General features: G+C 42.3%; 1 long non-coding RNA gene across 2 annotated transcripts in view; it reads right to left on the bottom strand.

Annotated features, from left to right (window-relative positions):
* Positions 1-21,167, bottom strand: part of LOC138752474 (uncharacterized) — a 60,488-nt gene extending 39,321 nt beyond the window's left edge. For both annotated transcript variants that reach the window (XR_011350678.1, XR_011350675.1), the window contains exon 1: positions 21,136-21,167. This is a non-coding gene — a long non-coding RNA (uncharacterized lncRNA). The remainder of the gene's footprint in view (positions 1-21,135) is intronic.
* Between the last annotated feature and the right edge of the window lie 1,189 nt (positions 21,168-22,356).

The following is a 22,356-nucleotide window of genomic DNA, read 5'->3' as shown; positions in this document are numbered from 1 at the left end:
GGAATAGCAAGCATAAAAAAGTCGGAGAGGCAGGGAGGAGCAAGGAGGTGATAGGATACTGGACAAATGAAATTGGGAGAGGTGGAGATGAAAAGGTTACAAGATACAAAGCAATTGTCACTGTCAATAAAACACAGGTAAGCGCTGATGTGTCATTATGTTTGTTAGAAATAATGATAATTACATCAGTGTTTGAGAACCTTGTTCAGATTCCTGTTGATCAAGACATAACCAGAATTAAAATGATCATGTACAAAAGCACTGAAATTCATAGATGCTACAGGCACTTTATTTAAAAAAAACAACTACAATAGTGTACACGAAATTCACTTAAAAATAAATAATATTCACATTTATCATACTGCAAGAAACAAAGTCGGGTTCCAATGGTGCAGACATTTTGTAGTTAGACTATTTCATAAATAGGTTAGTAAGGGGGGAGGTTTCAAGAGGCTGATATCTGTCCTTGAACCTAAACTCTGGTACTAGACATCAGGCTTGTACATGAAGGGAGTAGTGAGACGAGGTTGATACTAGGGTGATGGGGGTCTTTTAGGATGTTGGCTGCCTTCTTGAGATATTGCTTCACATAGATGTCTTCAATAAATGTTCAATAATTCATTTGAAATGCACTATTCACATAAAATAAATCTTGTACAAATGAATTTTCTCCATCTCATTTTAAAGACAAAAGCTCTCTAAGCAAATTATTTAATGCTTGATTTAAAAAAAAAACTGACAGTTAAGTGCTGAAAATAAAAAAAAATGAAATTAAATGAAATTTTTCTCACATCCCTTACTGGATGTTTAATGTAAGATAAAGACAAAAGTAAAGACTTAAAAACAAAAGTACCACTCACTGAGACTTTCCCAATTAATAGCTTTGAAAGCTGGCTTTCATTTTGCCCTTCTCATTAATAGTGAATTTCCTTTGGATTATGAAATGGCCTTGTATTTATTTTGCAGCAATCACATGGAAAAACATTATTCTAATATTCTGATTTGTGCTGGATAATAAATTTATTTTAATAAACATTTCAGAATAATTTACTAATTAAGAAATTGTAGTTAGTCAAAATATTTTAACAGTGGATGAGTTGGAAGAATTAGGAAAAAGTAAAAACACATTGCTGGAGAAACTCAGCTGGTCAAACATTGTATTTTATGGAGCAAAGATAAAGATACATAACCAACGTTTCTGGCTTGATCCCTTCATCAAGGAATGGAAAACATAGGCAAATGCCCAAACAAAATGGTGGAAGAGAGGGGCAGGGGACATGAAGTCCAAAGGAAGGAGTTAATAGGTGGATAAGTGAGGGAGGACACACCAGCAAGCAGGGAATGGGGGGATGGCTCTAGGAATGGAGAGGGAAGGGGGTGAAGAGCTGGTGAAAAGAAGACAAAGGGAATAGGAAGTGAGAAAGAGAATAGGCTAGCAGAAATCAGAGAAGTCAATGTTAATGCCATCAGGTTGGAAAGTACTCAGGTGGAAAATTAAATGTTGCTACCCCAACTTACAGGTGGTCATAGTTGGAGACCATATGAGGTCATTAACAGACATTAGATTGGAGTGGGGCAGAGAACTTTATGGTTGGCCACTAGGATATCTCTGTCACTGATGTGGGCTGATCAATGGTGCTTAGCGAAGTGATCTCCCAGTCTGCATTCAGTCTCTCTTATATAGAAAAGCCCCCTAATGGGAACACTAGATGCAGTAAATTACTTCCACAGATACCCAAGTAAAGTGTTGATTCACATATAAGGACTGTTTGGGGCCCTAATTAGTGGTGAGAGATGAGGTTTGGGAGCCAGTGTGACAATTCCTGCAGCCACAGGGGAAGGTGGATGAGGGAGTTATGGAGGGAAAGGTCCAAATAAGTACAGAGTTGGGCAGGAAAGGGGAAGATGTGATGAGATCATGTTGTAGGTGGCATAAATTATGGAGGATGTGTTAGATGTGGAGGATGGTAGGGTGGTAAGTGGGAATAAAGGGAATCCTGTGTTTTATTAAGTCTGGGAGGAGAGGAGGCCAGGGCAGATGAGCTGGAAATGAATGAGACGTAGGTAAGAGCTGACTTGATGATGGTGGAGGGGAAGCCACAGTTTTGGAAGAAGGAGGACATCGTGTACTATTATTTTTATTTATAGTAGTGTCATAAGACAGTTATATTATGAATGTTTGAACTACGATGCTGCCGCAAAATAACAAATTTTATAACTTTATCATGATAATAAATTCTGAATCAGATTCTGATTTCAGGAGTTGGACTGGAAGATCTAATCTTGGGAACAGACATGATGGAAATGGAGAAATTGGGCAAAATTAATAGAATCCTTGCAGGGGACTAAGTGTAAAGAAATATAGTCAAGCTCATCATGGATACATGAGCAACACTGATGTCATCAGTATAGCAGAGGAAAATGTGAGGGGGCTTGCATGGATTTGTAGCATGGATTGTTCCTCAAACAGGCAGGCACAGATGGTACCCATGTAGGCACCCATTGCTATTCCTTTGATTTGAAGAAAATGGGATGTCAAATTAGAAGTTTTTTAAGAATGAGAACATTCTGCTAGGCAATGGAGTGTGGTTGTGCAGGATGACTGGTTAGGTCTTTGTTAAGAAAGAAAAAAACAATTTTGAGACCTTCTGTATGTGGGATGAAGGTGTAAAGGGACTGGACATCCATAATGAAAATGAGGCAATCAAGTGTAGGGAATTGGAAGTCATTGAAGAAATGGAGGGCATGTGAAGTATTGTGGATGTAGGCAGGAAGGGATTGGAACAGGGGAAAAAAGTGGAATTGAAGTAAGATGATACTAGTTTGGTGGGGGAGGAGCTTACATAAACAATGTGTCTACCTGAATAATTGGGTTTGAGTATCTTGGGTAGGTGGTAGAACTGAGCAGTGTGGGGATGAGAAACAATAAGGTTGGTGGCTGTGGGAGGAAGGTGACCAGTGATGTTGAGGTTGGAGATAGGTGTGGTGACAGGTTTAAAGATGGTGGCTTGAAGGGGTAAGAGGTGTCTGAGAGCTGTTGTCTGGCCTCAGAAAGGTAGCAGTAAGGGTGATAAACCACAACAGCATCACCCTTTTCTGCAGGTCTGATAGGGAGGTTGAGATGGTTGCAGATAGAGTGGAGGACAGAAGCTTCAGAGAAGGTTAGGTTGAAATAAGTGAGGGAAGTGGTGAAGTTGAGAAGATTGATGTCTTGGTAGCAATTGGATGTAAAAGATCCAGAGTGGGAGCTGGCCAGGAAGTCTCTAAAAGGAAGAAAAAGGCTTAAGGAGTGTTGAGTGATGGATAGAGATCATGATCATGGAAGTGGGCATGGAGACAGAAGTGTCAGAAGAAGAGTTTGGTATCATGGTGTGCATGGAACTAATGAAAGTGTGGGCAGACTGAAGAATGAGAGCTCTGTCACAGAGAGGAGAAGGTCAGAGGGGATGGTAAAGACCAAGCAGGGGTCAGTGGAGGGTTGGCATACTGGAGGATGTTGGGGGAGGGGGAGAGTTAGTGAGGTCAAAGGATGGAGATGGAAATAGGGGAAGGAGGAGGAGTGTTCAGGAGGTCAGAGCGAGAAGGTAGAGAGTAGGAGGGTTAGGCAGGGAGTTGTTGGGTAGAGGGATCAGGGAGTGGATGAGGGGATAGGAGAGGTGGAGTGTGGGAAGGTCACTGGAGTGTAGGGCAGATGAGAAGGTCTGATGGTTGGGGTGTGGGAAGTAATGAAGAGCTCAGTGGGAGAAATGGGGGTAGAGCAGGAAGACATGTAGGGGATTGGGAGTGGGTAAGGAGTGGTGGTGGACAACAATGAGCCTGTGGAATCCAGCAACAAGTTTGGGATTATGATAAATGTCTGTGTCATTGGGAGCCTTGTGTTGAGAGTTAACATTGGAAGCTTCTGCCCAGGAATGGCTGGGCCCAGGTGAAATTTGATGGCCGATATGTCAGGTGGCTGGGGCCTAGGTGAGAGTCAATGACTGAGGTGTCGGGCTCTCAAGAGGACGGACAGCCTGAGCTTAGGCTAGAGTGGGCAGCCTAGACTTTGGGAGGTCTGTTGGGTGGGCAGACAGCCAGGGCCCAGGCTGGCTTAGGTGTCAAGAGACAACGTTGATGGCTAGCTATGGCTGAGATGGAAACCCACGTAGAAGGTCATGGAGTCTGCAGTCTCTAGTTATGCAACCTTGTGTTCCTTGATCGATGCAAGAAAAGTGTGGATCCAGCAGCAGATGAAGTATAAGAGAAATCCATTGCAGGCATGCCCAATGAGATCCAGAGATGTGGCAATGGTAGAGTAAGTTACCACTGATATCTTCACATAGTGGGGCCATTTACAGAGATATTTAGGATGTCACTGGTCATGAGGGTAGTGCCAAAAGATTGGAGGGTGGCGCATGTGGTTCCACTGTTTAAGAAAGGGTCCAAATGTAAACCTGGGAATTATTGGCCCGTGAGTCTGACGTCTGTCGTGGGTAAGTTGATGGAAAGTGTTCTGAGGGATGGTATTTACAAATATTTGGAGGTACAGGGATTGATAGGGAGTAATCAGCATGGTTTTGTCAGGGATAGATCATGCTTGACAAACATGATTGAGTTTTTCAAGGGGGTTACAAAAAAGGTTGATGAAGGGAAAGCTGTGGATGTTGTCTATTTTGACTTTAGTAAAGCTTTTGACAAAGTTCCCCACAGGAGGTTAGGAAAAAAGGTGGAAGCATTAGGTATAAATAAGGAGGTAGTGAAATGGATTCAGCAATGGCTGGATGGGAGGTGTCAGAGAGTAGTGGTAGAAAATTGTTTATCCAATTGGAGGCCGGTGACTAGTGGAGTTCCTCAGGGATCGGTCTTGGGTCCACTATTGTTTGTTATATATATGAATGATCTGGAAGTAGGGGTGGAAAATTGGATAAGCACGTTTATGGATGATACAAAGATTGGTGGTGTTGTGGACAGTGAGGAAGATTCTTCTTTGGCTTGGCTTCGCGGACGAAGATTTATGGAGGGGGTAAAAAGTCCACGTCAGCTGCAGGCTCGTTTGTGGCTGACAAGTCCGATGCGGGACAGGCAGACACGATTGCAGCGGTTGCAGGGGAAAATTGGTTGGTTGGGGTTGGGTGTTGGGTTTTTCCTCCTTTGCCTTTTGTCAGTGAGGTAGGCTCTGCGGTCTTCTTCAAAGGAGGTTGCTGCCCGCCAAACTGTGAGGCGCCAAGATGCACGGTTTGAGGCGTTATCAGCCCACTGGCAGTGGTCAATGTGGCAGGCACCAAGAGATTTCTTTAGGCAGACCTTGTACCTTTTCTTTGGTGCACCTCTGTCACGGTGGCCAGTGGAGAGCTCGCCATATAACACGATCTTGGGAAGGCGATGGTCCTCCATTCTGGAGATGTGACCCATCCAGCGCAGCTGGATCTTCAGCAGCGTGGACTCGATGCTGTCGACCTCTGCCATCTCGAGTACTTCGACGTTAGGGATATAAGCGCTCCAATGGATGTTGAGGATGGAGCGGAGACAACGCTGGTGGAAGCGTTCTAGGAGCCATAGGTGGTGCCGGTAGAGGACCCATGATTCGGAGCCGAACAGGAGTGTGGGTATGACAACGGGTCTGTATACGCTTATCTTTGTGAGGTTTTTCAGTTGGTTGTTTTTCCAGACTCTTTTGTGTAGTCTTCCAAAGGCGCTATTTGCCTTGGCGAGTCTGTTGTCTATCTCATTGTCGATCCTTGCATCTGATGAAATGGTGCAGCCGAGATAGGTAAACTGGTTGACCGTTTTGAATTTTGTGTGCCCGATGGAGATGTGGGGGGGCTGGTAGTCATGGTGGGGAGCTGGCTGATGGAGGACCTCAGTTTTCTTCAGGCTGACTTCCAGGCCAAACATTTTGGCAGTTTCCGCAAAGCAGGACGTCAAGCGCTGAAGAGCTGGCTCTGAATGGGCAACTAAAGCGGCATCGTCTGCAAAGAGTAGTTCACGGACAAGTTTCTCTTGTGTCTTGGTGTGAGCTTGCAGGCGTCTCAGATTGAAGAGACTGCCATCCGTGCGGTACCGGATGTAAACAGCGTCTTCATTGTTGGGGTCTTTCATGGCTTGGTTCAGCATCATGCTGAAGAAGATTGAAAAGAGGGTTGGTGCCAGAACACAGCCTTGCTTCACGCCATTGTTAATGGAGAAGGGTTCAGAGAGCTCATTGCTGTATCTGACCCGACCTTGTTGGTTTTCGTGCAGTTGGATAATCATGTTGAGGAACTTTGGGGGACATCCGATGCGCTCTAGTATTTGCCAAAGCCCTTTCCTGCTCACGGTGTCGAAGGCTTTGGTGAGGTCAACAAAGGTGATGTAGAGTCCTTTGTTTTGTTCTCTGCATTTTTCTTGGAGCTGTCTGAGGGCAAAGACCATGTCAGTCGTTCCTCTGTTTGCGCGAAAGCCGCACTGAAGATTACTGTAGATTAAAAGGTGATTTAGGAAGGCTGGAGGTGTGGGCTGAGAAATGGCTGATGGAATTTAATACAGATAAGTGTGAGGTGTTACATTTTGGAAAGGCAAATCTAAATAGGTCATATGCATTAAATGGTAGGCTATTGAGATGTGTTATGTAACACATTGGTGTTACAAAGAGATTTAGGAGTGATGGTAAATAGTACCCTCAAGGCTGATACTCAGCTAGATGGTGTGGTGAAGAAGGCATTTGGAATGTTGGCCTTCATAAATCGGAGTATTTATTTCAAGAGTAGGGAGGTTATGATGAAATTGTACAAGGCATTGGTGAGGCCAAATTTGGAGTACTGTGTACTGTTTTGGTCACCAAATTATAGGAAAGATATAAACAAAATAGAGAGAGTGCAGAGAAGGTTCACGAGAATGTTGACAGGATTTCAAGGTTTGAGTTACAGGGAAAGGTTGTGCAGAATAGGGCTTTTTTTCTCTGGAGCATAGAAGATTTAGGGGGGACTTGATAGAGGTGTTTAAGATTTTAAAAGGGACAGACAGAGTAAATGTGGATAGGCTTTTTCAATTAAGAGTGGGGGAGATTCAAACTAGAGGGCATGGTTTAAGATTGAAGGGGGAAAATTATAAGGGGAACATGAGGGGAAATTTCTTTACACAAAGGGTGGTAGGGATGTGGAATGAGCTTCTGGCAGACGTGGTTGAGGCGGGATCATTGGTTACATTTAAGGATAGACTGGATAGTTTCATGGAGAGGAGAGGACTGGAGGGGTATGGACCGGGTGCTGGTCAGTGGGACTAGGAGGGTGGGGATTTGTTACGCCATGGACTACAAGGGCCGAACTGGCCTGTTCTGTGCTGTAAGTGGTTATGTGGTTATATGGAGGTCAGAGTGGTGCACAGGATTATTTGAGAGAAGCAAAAAGGGCAGCAGTCAATGCTGTGCAAGCCCTCAGATCTTTGCCAAACTGGGAGATGTGAAACTGGAGCTGCAATCCACGAGGCACAAAATGGTGGAGGAGGCATGTAGACAGGAAGTTAATGTGTCTGTGGAAGTGAGTCTGTGTGTGTGTGTATGTCGTGGAGCTTGAGACCTGCAGGGATTACAGATGGGAAGCAGTGAGAGAGATTGCCACAGACCCCCTTCAGAGAGCAAAGGAGAACTTCTTCAGATAGGCATCCTTTGAAGAGATTTGACAGTTTTACAGCAGCCAGAAGTAAAACCCAAAAACCGGCAGACATCGTGGTTGAGGTAAAACACAATGCTGGAGAAACTCAGTGGTGAAACAGTACACTTTTTAGGGGAAATCTAAAGATAAATTTAACACAATTTGGGCTTGAGCCCAAACTGAAGGTATGACAAAACATAGGCAGGTACCCAAAAAAGTGGTAGGGAAGGGGCAGGGGGAGGACCACCATTCCAAAGGCAGAAGGTCGTAGGTGGAGATCAGCAAATGGGTGGAGGAGGCATGGCTCAATGAACGGCGAGGAAAGGGGTTGGAAAGCTAGAGGAAAGGCGACAAAGGAATGGGAAGGGAGGGAGAATGGAGAGTAGGCTAGCAGAAACCAGAGAAATTGATGTTAATGCAAACCAGTTGGAGAGTGCCCCGATGGGAAAATCAAATGGTGCTCCTCCAATCTATAGGTGGTCTTAGTTAGTTGGTACATGAAGCCATGGTCAGACATGTTAGCATGGGAGTTGGGTCCATAATTGAATTGATTTGGTCACTAGGAGAATATTAAGAAATAGGAAAATATTGTAACAGTCTGATCTGCGTTTCTTTAGTTCTTTTTTACATCAGGGTTCAGATTTTGTTAATTCATGCAATGAAGTTTTCCATTCCACCCCCCTCCCCCCCCCCCCATGTTTGCTGTGTTTGTCTTCCTATCATCTCTCTTTATCTAACAGATTTGTAATATCTCAGTGTATTGTATGATAACTGGGTCACCTTGTTGTGCATTTTCAACTCACCTTTGCTAGCATCTCTTGGGAATTTGTACTGCCTTTTGTTTTTGCCTGTCATTTAATTAATGATTAAAAATATAGCTTACTTATTGTGAAATGTATCATTTGATCAATCTCATTCAATTCGACATTACTGACTGATACCTGTTTTCAAAGCATGAACTGGATAAGAAGCAAAATTTAGCATGATTGTATTGGATAAAATCTAAGATGCGTGTGGGATAGTACAGACCTATCACCAATGTATATAGTTACAGTATCGAGAGTGTAATGACTGTGCTAAGAGCGAATGGCTGAGAGCTTAGCCACGCCTACTGTCTGGACCTTAAAGGGTTGTGTCCCTAGCCAGGTCGGATCATTCCGGACTGGTCGGCCACCTGTGAAGAGGTCCTGTCCTTTGCTAATAAAAGACTTGGATTGGATCAACAAGTCTTTGGTTCTTTCGACGAGCTCTACAGCGTGATCTGGTGAAACTAATCAGAGAAATCTCTCACAGTACAATTCAGATTCACCAAAATAGTCAGGACTGGACCAATGTCAGACTTTATTTTTTTTTCGGAGAACTGGTTTAAAAAAGAAGCCCTGTAGCAACAACAAATCACTTGTAACAGTGTTTAAAATACAACAAACAACAAGGGAAGGTTTTTTGTTTAAAGCATTAAAATAATGTTTAATTCTCACCAAAAAAATGGTGGCTGTCGTCAGTCTGCAACACCTCCCCACTGAGGCCCCTGCTCCTGCCAGGAGCCCAAGGTCCCTGCTGACTCCAGGCAGCCTGAGGCTCCCACTGCCACTGCACAGCCCTACCTCTCTGCTGCCTCTGGCAGCCCAACATCCCTGGTCAGATCAGCTCTGAAAAAATGTTAGTTAACTGAAGATTTCTGGTTTGTTTTGGATATCCTCATTTATCTCAATTTTTTTAACATTGAATAAATGAAGATTTTGGAGAAATCGATTTTAGATCATTGGAATTGTACTGCAATTCATTTGCTTTCCATGTTGTGGATTTTTTTAACCCCTAAATTACAATATGTATTTAAATCTCATTTTTTCTTAATTTATAGGCCAGTTGCTGTACCTGCCATTGCTTGGTTATTATGCTGGTAATTGTGAGGTTTGCATTTATTTTCGTGTGATAGGGTGATATAACACTCCAGAACAAATGAAATAAAATCTAATTTAAATACTGTAGTTACGAATAATATAATTAGGGGATAATGTTATGTAGTTTAAGTAAATGTACCAATAAAACCGTGCACATTGAAAATAAATATGTATGCAGAATTATATTTAATATTGTTTATATATGCACAATATCTAAATTTACTCAATTTCAAATTTGAAGTGCTTCAGAAATCACCAGATTTCTTTCTTTTGATTCCAGTTTAAAAGTTCATGTTAATTATAATTATCCTGTATTATAAACTTTTTTTTAGATCTTATTAAAATATAATGTGATTTGTAGTAATTTATATGTATAAATTGTAAAGTAATTTATATGTATAATTACTTTAACAGATAATCACAGTTAATAATAAGTGATAGAATTTGAAATATGACATACTGTGTATTTATTTAATTTTGTTATGTATTCAGTATTTTGCCTTGCTTTTTAATATTTTGTATATGGATTGTTATGCTAAACTCAATTAAAATATTTTGAAAAGACAATATCACAAGTTAATTTTATTTCCAACTCTGAAGCAACCAACATATAGATAACCTTGGAAAAAGCATTGAGTTTCATGCTTAAGACTAGCAAATTTTAGTGATTGTCCGTGTGCCCCCATTATAGTTCATAAATAAAAATAAACAATGACCTGAATTCACTAGAAATGAAAAGATTGATCAGATAAAATATTTGGTGCCTGTGGGAGGAAGCCATTTTCTCTGAACAGCATGACCAGTCATTATTGTAGCCTTAATTATATGTGGTGGACATTTCTAAACTGATAATCTTTTGCCTTTACATTGTATTGATATATCCAAATTCTTGACTAGATTGATTGGGCAATTTTGTTTTTAGTTCAAGAAGACATGATAGCTCAGCAAGTTATAACATAGAGTTTAAAAATTCAAAAAGAAATTGTATTACCTCAACAATTTCTGTCACACTGTCATTGGAGAGAATCATTGTATTTATTGGTTGCCTGGAAAGCTTTGAAAGAACTTGTGGTCTCTACAGGGTCAATTCTCTTTCACAACAACCATAGTTAATTCAAGTAATGTTGAGAGACATTTGAAGTGATGTAACAATTTAGTCCACATTTTTTTAAACCAAAATATTTCCTGTTTAGTCTTTGTACTTAATTTCCTAATTTGAGTAAATTGAAGGCAAACTCTCTCAAAGATGGATCATCTGTCAAATGCATTCACATACTGGTTATCATGTTTAAATGCTAAGCATTTTCCAAATTAAATGATGCTTTATTGCATGCTTTGAATTCATCTGCATGAGTACCTTGTAGAATTACTGGTAGTATTTGATGAAAATTTCCAATTAGCACTCAGCAATGCCTCCCGTTAATCAATCGTGATGTCCGTTTCACACTGCTGTGAACAAGTGAGTAAATCAGACAATCTAACTGGTTGCCTACCAGAGAATTGCACGGTGTGAAATTCCGGGCAGGGCCAGTCAAAATCGACCGGACTCCAAGATCTGGGTGGAGGGTACTCTTGGAGACCAGCCAAGTTCACCTGCCTATCCCCTTATGGTGGTGCGAAACAACAAATGGCTTCATGACGTCAGCATCTGCATGTTTGCATCACATAGGCAATCTGCCTCTTCTTTTTCAGCTAGGGGCCATGACAAATAATTAACCATGGCTCAGCCTCCTGTGCTTATAATGAGCCTGTAGACCCTTCATTTGCTATCAGTACATTCTTTTCTGCACCAGCTCATTTGTTTCTGCTGTTTAATTCGGTCTCAAGCAAGGAACAAAATCCATAAAAATGTATTTACCTTCTCCTCATATTATGTTACAGCTTCCCAGGCAATAAACTCAGCACTTCAACTCTCCCACAAATTCCAAATTAGTTTCTAATTGTAGTGAATAAATGTTTGAAAGGAAACCTACTGATAATTTTCCAAAAGTTAATTCCCACTGAAATTGGCTTTCTTCCGTCTTCTATCCGGCAAAATAAAACCTTTCACTGCCTCCAGTTTCATCTGAATCACGTAAGCCCTCACTTCAAGCATACGTGCTGTGTCAACAGATGATCTCTCACAATTTAATCAAAGGTACAAAATGCAGATAACAGGCCCACCTATTGCAATCAACTTCACTGGAATAATTTGTTTGTTATGGTTTGTTAAGCTATCATGCTTCACAGTTCATTATATCAAATGAATGCAGAGAATAAAAATGTTTTCTTCATTGTTAAAGACCATGCAATACATGTAAAGTTGGATTTCTCCTTGTCTGCTCTTAGGCTTCTGGATATGGGGTTTTGACTTTTAAATCTGCACTTCTGTTCATTGTTTCTGAATTTTGTAAATCCCATGCTTGTTAATTAATTATCTTTCATTTATTGCCTTGATTACATTAGTTTACTAATGATAAAAATTGTGGTGATCAGTTTACATTTAGTATAGAATGAGATACCATAACTTCTGTCATCAGTCCAGTCAAAATGTAATCAGTTTCCACCTGATTTATTAGACTCGCTGTGGTGATATGTTTCCTCCATTGAATACAGTTATCATATGGAGTTGGCCCGCCTACGGATGACTCATACCCTATGACTACTCCTCCGTGGTCCTGGGCCATATAGGTCGAGCCACCTTTTCCTTGCTGCCTGGGATCCAGGCCAGCAAGGTTTTCCTGTGTGTTAAAGCCTATAGTTTCCTCAGCTTGTCTCGGTGGTTCTGGTAGTGCCCTATAATTTAATACACAGAAATTAACTCTCCGTTAATGGAGAAACTGCTGCACCCCGATCAACTGGAAATGGACCCCCAACTTGCAGGAGCGTCTGAACTCTATGAGCAGTGAATAAACTGCTTTGGTAATTTACTCAAGGCCGTTGCCGACCTGGTGGACTCTGACAAAAAGTTCAAGGTACTACAAGCAATAGTGAGCGTTCCAGGCAATCAGGGGCTGTGCCACGTATACCGAAGCAATGGTCGAACTCCAGGCCCTCTATAAATCGAGGATCAACGACATCTACTCGTGTTATCTCCTGGCTTCCCGAAAGCAGCAGCCCGTTGAGTCAGCCGAAGAATTCATTCGTGCCCTGTTCATGCTGGGGAAACGCTGTGAGGGTAGTGCAATAGCTCCTGGACTGCTGGCCCAGTGTGTCAAAGACCTAGTCTGGGATGCCTGCATGTCAGGATTGAAGTCCATCTACATTCAGCAGCATCTCCTCGAAGAAGACCAGTTGCCACTGAAGCGAGCCATATAGTTAATCAGGACTCTAGATTTGGTCCAGCGGCACGCTGAATCGATCGCAGGCAAAGGCGGGCCCTCCAAGTGCACACCAAAAATGCTGCCATTTTGGGAGACGGCATCGGGGACGACTGACCTGACAATTGCAGCGGTAGTGACTGAATGCACAAAATGCTTGTTCTGCGGGCAGGCGAGGCCCCCATGACAACTGTGTCCTGTGAAGAGTGTAACTTGTGCAGGCAGTGGAAAGAGGGGATATTATCAGCGGTTATGTCAGGCAAAGGCCCCTGCTTGAAGCTGTGCGGCGTGTGTTGCCGAGTGGTGGGTCCCACCACCCCGCCCCTTCTTCTGGGGCCACCCCTTCTTTCAGAGCAGACCGAGTGAGTGCAGAGAGGGGCACCATCTTACCGGCCTCCACTCCTGCCTTCTGCATGGTCTGCACAGTTGCAGCCCATTGCTCTGATGTCACTTCTGACTTCTTCCCAGACCTTGGCAGCCATGACTGCGTGATCAACAAGGAGGCCGCCATCTTGTGTAACGGGGCACCACCCTGACGACGAAGACGATGCACCAATCCTGCCATCTGCAATGCTGAACCAGACCAGCTCACTCAATGATGCAGATTGAGGTGAAAGGGCATAAAATGTACTGCATTTTTGACAGCAGTAGCACGGAAAGTTTTATTCACCCAGACGTTGCCTGCAGACTCTCGCTTCCAGTCCAACTGATGAGCAGCTCGATATCGTTGGCAGCCAAAAACCACCAAACTGACATTGTGGGGTATCGTGTTGCATCTCTGATGATGGGAGATGAGCGTTACGATAATTTCTCGCTACTTGTTACGCCTCGACTCTGCGTACTGATCCCTCTTGGGCTTGGACTTTCAAAGCCCATTCAAGAGCACGATGATGGCATTCAGAGGCCCCCAGGCACCCCCTCATAGTGAGCAATCTACAACTTGCGGACCCTATCCCCCACCCTCAGTCCCCAGCTCTGACCTGCGGCCAAACCACGTTTTGGGTATCCACTCCATCGCTCTTGGCGAACCTCACCCCAGATTATCGACCCTAAGAGCATGGCACTACAGCACTGAGGACATGGTGTTTATCCAGGCTGAGGTTCAGCGACTCCTGGCAGAGGGGATCATCACCCCAAGTATCAGCCCTTGGAGAGCCCAGATTGTGGTGGTCAAGGATGAGAGCAAGCCACGACTGATCATTGACTACCATCAAACATCCAATCTCGTCACCCAGTGGGAAGCTTACCTCCTTCACCGGATAGCCGACATGGAGAACAAGGTCGCGCAATATCAAGACCATTGACTTTAAGGCAGCCTATTACCAGCTTCCCCTCCCCCCAGTGACCAGATTTATACTGGTTTTGAGGCCGACGGAAATTTTTTTCATTTTCTCTGGGTTCCCTTTGGTGTCACAAATGGCATCTCCGCGTTCCAGAGGGTGATGGATATGATGGTGGAGGTGATCAATCAGGCATTGACCTTCCCCTACTTCAGTAGTGTCACCATCTGCGGCTATGTTCAGCAGAACCATGACGCTATCCAACCTAAATTTCTACGGATACCAAAGTCCCTCAATCTTCGAAACAATTAAGATGAGTGTATCTTAAACACCAATCACCTGGCTCTCATGGGATGCGCCGTGGCCCATGGTGTCTTTGCCCGAGAACCTGATCGCATCAGCCCCTGATGGTGCTCCCAGTCCCAAACACCCTGAAAGCACTGAAGAAGTGCTTGGGGCTGTTCTCCTGCTATGCACAGTGGGTGCCCAACTATGCCGATAAGTCCCACCCTCTGATTAGGTCCTCAACTTTCCAAATAGTGGCGGAGGCCCAGGCTGCTTTTCAACAGATCCGTGAGGAGATTGCAAAGCCCACAATACATGCCATGGACAAATCCATCCCTTTTCGGGTGGAGAGCAATGCTTCCAATGGTGCGCTGGCCACCACACTAAACCAGACAGGCAGGCCACAGCCTTTTTTTCCTCATACCCGCCACAGCCCTGAGACATGGCGCTCCTCAGTCAAGAAGGAGGCACAGGCGATTATTGAGGCTGTGCACCTTTGGTGCCACTACCTGGCCTGGAAAAAGTTTACCCTGCCGATGGACCAACGGGCCATCGCTTTCATGCTTAATGCGCAGCAGCAGGATAAAATAAAGAATGTTAGGATCCTCAGGTGAAGAATTGAGCTCCCCACTTAAGATTATGATATCTTGTACCTGCCAGGTAAACTCAATGATCCGCCTGATGCTCTATCCTGGAGAACAAACACCAGCGCACATCTCAACCACCTCCAAGCCCTACACAATTCTCTCTGCCAACCAGGAGTTACGAGACTGTCCCACTTTATCAAAACTCAGAACCTCCCGTACTCCATCAAGGATGTCAGGTCCATGACCAGATGCTGTCGGGTCTGTGCAGGATGCAAGTTGCAGTTTTACAGACCTGACAAGGCATGTCTCATTAAGGCCACTCGTTCTTCGAGTGACTGACGTCAATTTCAAAGACCCGCTTCCCTCATCAAACAGGAACATTTATCTCCTGAATGTCATCGACAAATACTCCTGGTTGCCTTTTTCAATCCCCTGCCCGGATAAGACCTCGGTCACAGTGATTAGGGCATACATAGTATCTTCACCCTGTTCAGGTACTCAGAGTACATCCATAGTGTTCGGGGTTCCTCATTCAGGGGTGAGGAGCTGCAACAATGTTTTCTCACCAGAGGCATAATCATCAGTTATGACCCCAGGGGTGATGGACAGATAGAACGCCACTGTCTGGAAGGCTGTGCTCTGGCCTTAAATCCAGAGACCTGCCAGTGTCATGCTGGCAGGATGTCCTGCCAGAAGCATTGCATGCTATCCACTCACTCCTTTGTACTGACATGAACACCACCCCTCACGAACTGATGTATGCCTTCTCTAGGAAGTTGGTGAATGGTTCCTCGATTTCCCCCATGGTTGGCGAACCTAGGCCCAGTCTGGCTCAGGAGGCACATAGGGGACCATAAAACTGACCCGTTGATCAAAGATGTGCACCTCAATCATGCGAACCCTCAGTACACCTTTGTGAGGTACCCTGAAGGCCATAAGGACACTTTACCCATCCAGGATCTGGCACAAGCTGGAGAGCTCAGAATCATTAGTTACACCCCTGTTCACCCTACATTTTACACCACCCTGCAATGGGACTTGCCTGGGATACCACCCCCCACCCCACCCCCCCCCCCCCCCCCCGTGGACCTCACTCCAAGGGAACAGGCTCCCCTCAGGGCACTGACCCTGCCTCCCTTCAGTTCTGTGACCAACATCGCCCCGATAAAGACAGTACCCTCTCTGTCTAGTCCATTGGTGACGCCACCTGTAGATACCCAGCCGGCAGAACAGCAGATTACTCTTACCCTTGCTCCCACAGGTCCCGTTGACAGAGGAGGTCACCGGTGAGACTGAATCTTTAGTCATGGCAGATTTTTCTGTTCCAGATCTAAGGTGGCGGGGGGGAGGGAGGCGGTTCTGTTCTAAAAGGAGGGGTGAATGTGGTAATATGTTTCCTCCATTGTATATAGTTATTGTTGGCTACTGTATATATGGAGTTGGCCTGCCCATGGATGATTCACACCCTATGACTCCTCCCCCGCGGTCCTGGGCCATAAAGGTCGAGCCACCATTCCTATCCTGGGATCCAGGCCAGCAAAGTTCTTCTGTTTATTAAAGCGTATTGTTTCCTGAGCTTGTCTCTGTGGTTACTGGTCATGCCGTACACTCACATACACAGTAAAACAATATATAAAAACACAAAAGAATGAACTTTAATATTTTTTCATAGATGGTATCCAGGTTCAGATTAAGCTAGTGCAGGGCCTGTAGCATATGTTATAAAGGGGTCCTAAATTTAAAAATGTACTAAAAAATTAAAACACATAAATCTGTGCCAGTGCATGCAATTCTTAAGCATGTGAACATACATTTAAAAAAATGGCTTTGTGCAGGTACAGACTACCTGTTGTTATAAAAAAGCTTTTTATAACAAAGTAGTAATCTACATTTGCACAAAGCAATTTAAAAAAAAATTCACATGGTTAAGTATTTCACGTGCAGGCACGGGTCATCTCATGGGTGAACAGATTGTTAAAATGCATTCCTAATGAAAATGTGTACACTGGAGACAAGAACATAGAATTGAAAATACAAACAAAAATGCATTTTAGAATTCAAAGGATTCTGTCTGCCATTTTTAATTTTTGAGTGGAAATATTCACATACTCCTGGGCATGGGTAAACTGAGCGGTGAAGAACTGCTTAAAATTTCAGGACCGCTTCAGCACCTCGCGGAGGTGGGAGGGAGCAATGGCCATCTTTGTTACCCATAATCCACCACACAGCTAGAATCGCTCTGCCAGTGCCAGAGAAACAGAGAGCGGTTCCAGGTGAGCGGGCAATTATGGGCAATGTGACAGAGAATATAGAGTATATAGATATGTTTCTGGGAGATAAATTGGGAAAGGTTTGTTAGAGTAGGTTACATACAAACACTTTAAAACAGATCTTATCTGAAATGCTGGAGCTCTGCTAATGCTAGACATAGTGGCTCCTCTCAAAGCTTTTTGCAGGAGCTTTGAAGAGTGCTCAAGATACTTCACTAATGGATTGTTATTTACCAAAGACAACATATGAAAGCGAATACTGGCACTGCTCTTGTCTGGAAGGAGAGCTCACTGTTGTAAGAGGGTCATGCAGTTTTGCAAGCAGAGAGAGTCAAACAGGCTTTCTCTGTGTGTGTGTGTGTGTGTGTGTGTGTGTGTGTGTGTGTGTGTGTGTGTGTGTGTGTGTGTGTGTGTGTGTGTGTGTGTGTGTGTGTGTGTGTGTGTGTGTGTGTGAGAGAGAGAGAGAAGCAGAGATCACTTGTATAGTGTTGTAACCAGCAAGGGCAGCTGGGGCTGAAACAGGACAAGCTGGCAAGAAGCCCCAGTTTGGAAGATGGCCTAGTCACATCCCTTGTGGTTCATGCAAGAGGAGAGAACTGGCTGTCTAATGTTTCACTTGGGATAAGCAGAACAAAAAGGAACTCTGAGGTGACCTGAAGGAAAGAGGTTACCCTGATCGGGAAAGTTTCGTCAGTAAGACACTGAGGTGATTGATGGAAGTAATCCGTTGTGGATGTCCTGGAACTACAAATCTTTCTCTGAAAACTGTCAAGAACCTTCCTGAGTGGTAACCATTTACCTTTCAAGCACCAAAGCCTGGTGAACTTTATACATGTTAAATTCTGTGCACAGTACAAGAATTGCCTGCAACCAATGAACTTGGAGGAATGAGAAGTGAGATTGGATTGTGAACCAAAGAACCTTTCTGTACTTACACTGACATTATATACATATGCACTTAGAATTGGAAGGGTGTTAAGTTAGGTTAAGTAAGTTAGTGATAAATTGGGGTTTGATTCTATCTTTGTATTTGAAGATCATTAAAAGCAACTTTTGTTCAAGTAACCATTTGTCTTGGATACTATATCTATTGTTGCTGGGTTTTGGGGTCCTCTGGGCTCATAACAGTAATGAAGAGAGCATTTGATACCACACTCGCTTTAATTACTATGTTAAAATAATAACTCTGATTAAAACTTAAAGGCAATACATCACTATAGTAATAAAGCAAACATTTAGGACAGGGCCCTTGACAATGTGGGGCCTATAACATATGGTTATATTTTCTTTGAAGATATGGATTCAAATAACGAGCACAAGGAGAATAGTTTGTTAGTTTGGTTTTTGTGACAGAGTATTTAAGTTTTAGGTGATTTTGCTGGATTAACCAGAAATTTTCAATTGGCAAAGGCAATGTACACATATACTTTTAGGTTCCAGTAGGACTTCCTGTGAGTGCATAATGTGTCATTTATGATGTCATCACTTGGGGTAGCACCCCCCCCTTAAAATACCCAGTTGCCAATTTCCCAGTTAAGTAAGTTGAGGTGCAGCCCCCCTCCCCCCCATGGGAACTTTAACTGGTTCCTAGGAGCGTCACCTGGACTCGGTGGTCTGAAAAGGCCTATTGTGTCTGTCTTGCAATGTTTGATCAAATGCTTTAGTGCAATAATTTCAAAACTTCCCCCTAAACTCACATTTCACTTTAAGAAATCCCTATGCCATTATAGTTCTGTGATTAGTAAGGGATTGCTTAAGGTGGTATGTCAGTTGAAAGAAAAAGTTTGAAAAACACTGTTTTAATCATACCCAATTGACTCGTTATGTACACGGTTCATTCTCCAAAGGAAATGGGGCAATGACTATTTTTCTCAAGCGAAATATTTCAGCAACAATTGGGTCCAGAGCAGTGGTTCTCAAACTTCCCTTCCTACTCACATACCACCTTAATAAATCCCTTACTAATCACAGAACACTGGTATGGTAATTATATAAAGTTGAATGTGAAATTAGGGGGGCAGTTTGAAAACCATTCCTTTAGTGGCTGGTTTGGGCATCAATACATTTTCAGCTGAGACAACATATATAAAATCCATAAGAATGTTTTCCTTTCCATTTACAGTTCCTGACCAGTGTTAACTGTTGGAGGCTCCCTATTTGTCAAAGTTAAAATGTTTAAAAGCTGAATGTGCAATCATACCCCTGTTTAAAAAAAAGTTTTAAAGCAAAGCCTGATGATGTCATAGCCAGGGCAATTATGTTTTGTCTTCAAACAATTGTCAGAAGTAGAGTAATAAGGATTGTTTCTGCCGTTCCACTAGACGATTCCAAAAAAAAAATGTTCCTTGTCATTGTAAATTTCCTCTGTAATAGTATCCAAAAGATTTATTTGGCATCCCACTAAACTTGAGTCCTTCTATAAATTAAGTTTGTTTTAGTTGCTTAAATCATAGCTAGTTTTCCATTCAAACATAATGTAGAACTGCTCAGTTTCTCTTGGTGGTTCAGGTCAGGTCTATCCAAATATTTAGAAGCTAAAAAATAGAACTCAAAGATCAATCTCATCAGTTTTAAATGGGCAAAATTAAAATTAGCCCTCTTTATTCCCTGGACAGCTCCCTATAGGTATTTTAAAAGAAATTACCAGTGATGAGCCTCATCCTCATTCTAAACCTTATTTACATGCAAATACTTGGAATTCTTGGTTATTTCATTATTGACCTCTATGCTGGGACACACACATATATATATATATATATATATATACATATATTTTTTTTTTATTACACATCTTTAGATTAATAAAAGCATAGGGAACAATATCAAGTTTACCAAAGTTGTATTTTGGTGGCAGGGTAAGCAGTGTTGAAAAGAGCAGAAAGTAACAAATCAATGTTGATGAATCAAGTGAGGGGAGACACAGCCTGCCTAATGGGGAAGAAGAGTTTAATAGCATCATTCTTAGGGTCACCATTTATCAACAATTCAACTGGATCAACCACATACGGTCAGATGGTAAATAGCCTGTGGAGAATGACTCAACCCCTCTTATTCTATATGCATTTCAATCACCCAATCGTTGTATTAGCAATATCACGGAAAACTGTTGTTACCTGTAACAATAGCTTCAACAATTCATAAGGAGCTCAACACAAACCTGCCATTTAATTTTAAACTCATCAGTAATCCATCCACCAATGGCACACTCCAGCACTTCAAAAGCATTTCCAAAACCCACCAAGGACAAGGGTTTCAGGTGCATGGGAACATTATCCCCTTTAAGTCACACATTTCTTAAATTGGAAATAAATCACCAGTCCTTCATTGTCTCAGGCTGTAATCCTGGAACACCCTTACTAACAGCACTGAGAAAATACCTTCATCAACTTTTCCCAGAAGGCAGTTCACCTCCAAGTGTTGAAAGATAATTAAGGATGGCCAACAAATGCTGGGATTGCTAGTGATGGCCCAGTCTTAAATAAGTGAATATATTAAAACATAGAGTGCTGCTTTTGATGCTGACAAGATGGCCTCGCCTCCACTGGAGAAATGAATTTGACTTTTCAGAATTCCCTCTGTAGATGGCACTTTCCTTATTCTAAAATATCCTAATTTCAAAGTATCATCTTCTAAAACATGAGCTGCGATATCTTTAATCCAATAGATAAAACTTGGTGGTTGTTACTTTATGTAGTTTAAATTCGATGATAGAACAGAAAATAATTTTGCAAAGCTTCACAACAAGACTTTCAAAACTATGAATAAAACATTTACTGTATAAAGATTGTCCTTTAGACTCTAATTACTCAAAAGTTGTTAGACCAAAAGCAATAGCTAAAGATTGCTATAAAAAAACACAAAACTATAGAGAAATACAAAATTTAAAGAAAATTTTCTCATGCTCACATTTCCTTCACATCTTGTACAAGAAGTTAGCCTGGGTGGATATTATGACATATTACATCATAATCACTATGGTAATACTATAAAAAAGTTTTCTTAAAGCGACAGGCACAAAATTAACTAAGAATCAAAAGCACAAAGTTTTAACCTTTACATCCTCATTCAGTCAATGGTTGAGCCTGAGCTTTCAGATGCATCAATTTAACTTCCATTTTAACCCCTCTACCTTAATCTGTTCCACTGAGGCAGAATGGAAATGCAAGGTGAATCTTCTGATTTGCTATATTGCAAACATTAGGTAACATTGAATTTAACAAACTAAGATATAATGACTACTCAGTTTGCCTCGTATATGGCCATTTCTGACAGACCTAAAACATTAACATTTCTTTCTCTTCTGATGTTGCCTGATCCATTGAGATCTTTCTAAATTCACTTTTTAATTTCAGTTTTACAGCATTTTTTATCTACTTCCTTTCAGTTACTTCTTGATGTTCAATTCCATTTTGAAATGTTACTTATCCTTAATAACCTGGGATAGGAGTTATTGCTTCATGGTGGACTAACCCAGAAGTTTAAGTCACATGAGATCTATTGTAAGTTGGTAAAATAGCTAGAATGTTGGCTTGGCTATACAATGCAAAGGATACTGGTGAAAGGAGATTTTTCTGATTGAAGGTCTGTTACCAATCGTGCTTGCAAGACTGAACACTGGGACAGTATTTCTATGTTTCTATGAAATGGAATTTATTTGGATGAAAAAAGGAGTTTTCTGATTAATACATTTCAAGAAAATTTGTGGAGTTATGGACATTGAAGAACATTGTCAAAGTGTACAGCAGGAGATAACTTGTTGAAAATTTAGTACAGAAAAGGCAGATGAAGGTTAATTAGGCATTGCATTTTTCAAATCCAAGAAGAAAATATATAATCAATGAACAAACCTTTAGGAGCCTTGAATGGGATAGGGTAGTAAAGAAGGCATATGACATGTTTACTGTTGTTAGTCAGGATACTTGGTATAAAAGTTGTCAAATCAAGTTGCAGCTGCAGAGAATTTTGGTCAGGCCACATTTGGAGCATTGTATGCAGTTGTGGTTGTTGCACTGTTGGAAGGATGTGCAGGATGTGTAGAAGATGTTCACTAGAATGTTGCTTGGATTGAAGTGTATTTACTTTATGAAGAGCATGGACAAAAAAATAATTATTATTTTCTCTGGAGTG

The sequence above is a fragment of the Narcine bancroftii genome, chromosome 1 (assembly GCF_036971445.1).
Source record: "Narcine bancroftii isolate sNarBan1 chromosome 1, sNarBan1.hap1, whole genome shotgun sequence".
Taxonomy (NCBI): Eukaryota; Metazoa; Chordata; class Chondrichthyes; order Torpediniformes; family Narcinidae; genus Narcine; species Narcine bancroftii.
The sequence above is the reverse complement of the archived record's forward strand: the minus strand, read 5'-3'. Positions and strand labels throughout refer to the sequence as shown.